Raw genomic sequence first — 5,643 nt, 5'->3', positions numbered from 1 at the left:
AAACTCAAGATTTGTTATTTTCCACATATTTGTCAAAATCTTGCTATTTTAACTTTAACACAACTTGCTATTTTATAATGTTTGCGATTGCTTTTCGAACGCGTTTTCTAGTTTTTCTTCCTCCCGTTCAACTTAACCCTTAATTAAAAAGAGTACATTAAAATGAGACAAAAATCACATGTGTACTATTACAGTTTTGACCGCAATGCATTATGGGAGATATTACTTTTCACAGCACTTTGTTAGTGTTATTTAACCCAAATGGACCAACCACAATATAACCAATAATCACGGAACAAATCAATCGCTACAACCAATCTTCACAGGTGAGCAGTCGATTTTATGAAGAGGAGCTTTTATTACATGCACTTTTTTCATTTCTTCTTTGACTCGATTTCTTCCTCTGATCACATACTTGGAGACGAACTGTTTATTCTATTTAAATAAACAATGCAGTATTGTTCAATTGCGTTTTTATGAATGCATGTATTCTTCATGAGTCTAAATGTATGACACGTGAGTCTTTAACCCTACCTGCACAGCAGTACATTTGTAAACTGTCACCATATGAGTATACGTTGTTATTTGCTCATCCAGCCAATCGAATTGAGATATGTGATATTACAATGGGGACGAGTGCGTCCCAGAACGTAAGCAATGGCTTGTGTATCGGGTTTCCTGGCGGACAAACATTGGTCAGAACCCCATTCAATAAGACGGTTTTTGTTCTAGTTGAAATCTAAGTCAACACATCGATTGGTTTACATAAAAATTGATGAAAAATCCCACACGACGAAGGTCGTTTTGATATTGAAATACTTGTAATATTATTTCTGCTAGAAAGCCAATATACATTGTGTTTCGATTCGTTTATATTATTGCTTAATTGATAAAAATGTTGTTGTTTTTTCATAGAATTTCGAACGCTGTTATCGAAATCTAGACAATTTGAATCATTGTTTGTGCAATACTGCTAGAACATGTGCCGACAAATGAAACCTACTCGAGAAACAAATAATGAGTCAGTCGAGCTTTAGCATATAGAACCTACAGAGACAGAAAATGATTTGCCTGTTAAATAAAAAATGTACATGTAACATGAAAACAAACATCTAACGTGAGCCATATCTAAAAGGATCCAAATATATCTGTCGTAAATACTCACCAATCGATAAAATATTCTATACATCACATTGCATATAGGGGATGCCATTTTGAAATAAACTAGCTATTAACAGGACGTTTAACTCAATAAACTAACCATTTCGCGCATCTGCGACAAGCTTAAAAATAAACAGAAAACGCGTTCTAGGATTGATTGGTTGGTTTTATTAGATCCTATTAATTTACAGCTAATGTGATTTAAGGATGGCCTTCACCCTGCAGGTAGAGCATATGTATTGTACCTGATGTCCACAATGTAAATTGGTTGTAAAAGGCGACTAAATCTGGGATCTTATCGTTTCTATTCTTCTTACATGATCTCTTCTTGACCTCTATCTTGACACCGCCTCACTTTCAGTTATAAGTTGAGCTCTCGTACCTGTGAGGAAAGTGATGAGTTCTGACCCCTGGTCGAGACACTCTAAAGTCTTTAAAAGAGGTAATTCCTGCTTCTGGTTAGCGCTCCGCAGTAAGTGAGTGGGGCGACTGTTTTTTTCCGTTTTCAGTGAGATAACACTATAAACAGAGTTCACTGTTACTAAATGAGTCACAACATGAACTTACTGCAGTCTCCCAAAACACACAAGCATTTCACAAAAATATATCTCACGGAGGCCGTCCTTGGCTGTCAATAGTGTGTGAGTATAATCAAACCACCAGTCCCTGTATGTGATGTGTTGAGTGTGATTTTTTTAAGATACTGTTGTTTCTCTCTGTGTTCTATCTCTTTATCATAATGGAATCTGTTGCCTCTTTATAGTGCTACCTGACTGAAGCGTACTGTCAAAGACACAAAGTAGACCAACCCATCAAGTCGCATGATAACCTCTACTACTATGCATTAGCGGGAATAGAAATCGCCTGATTAACCGGCAAGGTTTTTTGCAAACTGCCTACCTGCAATGTTAATTCTTGACCTAGTTTCTTTCTCCACCCATATATGTCCTGTTTATTGGGTTTTCCCTTTTCGCCACCTTCTAAAAGTTATCTTAATCTTCTTTATGTTTATCGTTCAACACAAATGAAGTTTGACGACTGGTTTGAACCTACGGGGCGCCAAATGGGACACTTGTGATTTTGTACACGAAATCCAATTTTGTGTAGACAAAAATGAATTTTGTTCAACAAAAATTTGTCCAGATTAACAAAATTTAATTATAACATATTACAAAAATAAGTATTGTTATACAAACAATCTTTCAGTGGACAAAAGTCATGACGAAATTCAATTTCGTCTCGACAGAATTCATTTTCGTCAGTTAAGTATGCAAATGAGTCCATGTTTGACCTTTACTTGTAAGCTGCTAACCGATAGGTTGAAACGCTTACAGGTCTTTCAATCTTTGGCGAAGGATAACCGGACTTGAAAGTTGTGATAGTAAACGAATTTTTGTTGAACAGGTACGTAATCTTTACGCATATGACAATTCATGTGCATTTCCTTGAAAGACTATTTTCCATAGAGTATCCATTTTTTTATGTACGTAATCGGCCTGTACATGATATCGTAACCCCCTCTCCTTTTACAAGGCCTTATAAATGATATTCCAGAGCATGCGCCTTTCACAAGAAGTCGTGACATAATCTGCTGTTTAAAGAAAGTTTATTAAACATTCACATGAATGACACGGATGATATAAACACATGTGCTTTCTTCAAAAGCTCTTTCGGCCTATCCATTATGGAATGACACATTGGTTTAACACTCTGTGTGCGTGCCATACCAATGGTCACTATATCCAATGAGAGGCCACGTCACAAAATCATAATGAGACAGTTCGTTTGCATATATCCATATCTGCATTCGGTGACAAAATTGTCTTTTGTGACACAAAATTAAACTTTGCGTTCAATTTTCACTTTTGTCCACAAAACTCAATTTCGTCCACAAAAATGAATTTAGTCATAACAGAAATGAATTTTGTGTAGACAAGATTGAATTTTATGTTCAATTTTCACTTTTGTCTAACAAAACTCAATTCGTCCACAAAAATGAATTTTGTCATGACAGAAATGAATTTTGTGGAGACAAAAATGAATTTCGTGTGCTGAAAGATAATTTTGTAAGACGAAAATGATTCACAAAATTGATTTTGATTACAAAAAGATGAAGTCCTAATCGGCGCCCCGTAGTACCCTGCAAGTAGGACAATATAATCGTAAAAGGCAACTAATTTAGGATATTATCTTTTCTGTTTCCTAACTAAGTTCATTCTTCCTAATGTCTCCATTGACACCGTCGCAATTTTGGCCCTTTGTTAAGCGTTCGCCCCGTGACGTAGCTCTGTGTTATGCCCCCTTGCCGTCCCCGAGACAAACCAAATTCTATAAAAGTGGTAGTTTCTGCCCCTGCTTAGCGCTTATAAAAGTGGTAGTTTCTGCCCCTGCTTAGCGCTCAGCCTACAGGGAGTAGAACAGCTGGTTCGCCCGTTGTCAGTATAATGTGACCGGATGGGTAGTGTTACTTTGTGTTTTCGGCAGCATACTTCAGTGGTATAACACTATAAAAAGAGCAACAGTTCTACTAGACAAGAAGACACAACACGGATACACCACTACACTACATAAACACTGCATACCGCATAAATGGGAAGTCGCCCTACACATGATCGTAGCTGTTAATAGGACGTTGATTAATCAAACAAACAATTGCCCTTTGTTGATGGACCGGGTGGACATGCTGTTCGGTTTCTTTGCAATTTGGCGGCATGTTTAAGTGAGACAGCAATATGAAATAGGCAAGTGTTTCACTATCACAAAAGGACACAAAACACATACGCGTCAGTCACATACAATACACCGCACTCAGGGGAGACTGTCCTTAAATAACCCTAGCTGTTAATAGGACGTAAATGTAATCACCCAAACCAAATTAATCCTACAATGGAGGTCATCCTTAAATGACCTTCGTTTTTTACATGAGGTTTTGTATAACCAACCAACCAACTGAGTTATAACAGAAAGGTTAAATTTTCCCATAGAAGATATTTTCTCTACACTTCATTTTTGTTCTGAAATCTGAAGAACAGTTGATTTTTTACAGTCATCCACGTATAATCCACTTGGTCATTGGCATCAGTGTAAAGGGGATAAGCTGCTTATATATATATACCGAGATTGGAACTATGTCTCTATCAACAAGATTAAACTAAGGTCTTTATATGTTTACATAAAAGCTTAACAGTAAGTTATATGATTGAGGAGCCGTTAGTTTTCTTCCCATATCAAAAACATATTTTAATGTGATAAGATGTTGTCTTATGAATAGGTTTAAATAACGCTTCATGTAGAAGTATTAAATGATGTTCTCATTTGGTTAATCAATTGTTCAAAAGATAATTAGTTGATATAAAAAAATAAATTGATATTTGCTGCAAAATCTGCAGTACTATCTGCTTATCAACAGATAAAAAGTGGGAAGGGTGCTTCTGGAATTTTTTTTTTTATTATTGTATTTTTAAATTTAGGTTGACTAAAATTGTTTCATCAGGATTTGAAAATTGTTCTGAAAATGTAATTACCCTAATCACACACTCTGAAAAACCTGGTCGCAGCTGTTCATTATGTTGGTGACGTTGGGGAAAATACCATAAAGTCAATGGACTGCCTTGGTTTCTAAAGAAACGACGTTTCACCATAGTATGATTGCAATACCCGCGAGTATGATAAAAGTATAAAAAAAATTATGAGACGTGGTTTGTGAGTAGCATTGTCTCATTTTAAAATCTCACATTTGTTGTGTTAAACATTTGCTTCCTTGTAAAATTGAAAGATGTGCTAAACAAAATGACAGTTTTTCTTATGAAATCGTCGGATGTATGGAGTAAGTAGACTAGTAAGGTAAAGTCTGCTTTTTCCTTCTGAAATCGATGGGTGAGGTTAATATTTTATTTCATGTTAAATTGTTAGATATATTATGCGACTTTACTTGCTTTCTGGTGAAATCGTGGGATTTGTTAAAGTAAATGTACTTTGTTTCTTGTGAATTTCTTGAATACACTATTATTACATACGATTAACTTGTGAATTCGTTGGATATACTATTAATGCATAACTTTACCTTGTGAATTCGTTGGATTATATTATGCCAAAATATTTTTACCTTGTGATTTTGTCGGATATTTTAGGCTTATGTATATTGCTTCCCGAGGTTGTGAACTCTTGGGATGGTTTAAGTAAATATGCTTTGAATGCGTTATATAGATATACTTACTATTAATATATTAAATTCCTGTGCTAACGACTATTTAAAAACATAATAATATTTTGCGTTACGATCATTGTAATATCTTCCGTGTCTTGCTACTATAAGGTGTCATTTAACATCGCTTCTTTTAAGTATACTGCCTTTGGTGGCATCCATGTCAAAATAGACACCATCAAGTCAAGTCAGGTAAAACACTAAACAGACATATACATTTAACAAAATACCATTCTTTACCTGTCGACTTGTAACAAAATAAAATACCTGCCTTCTCA

This window comes from Argopecten irradians, chromosome 5, assembly GCF_041381155.1.
Source record: "Argopecten irradians isolate NY chromosome 5, Ai_NY, whole genome shotgun sequence".
Taxonomy (NCBI): Eukaryota; Metazoa; Mollusca; class Bivalvia; order Pectinida; family Pectinidae; genus Argopecten; species Argopecten irradians.
Note: the sequence above shows the minus strand (reverse complement) of the source record.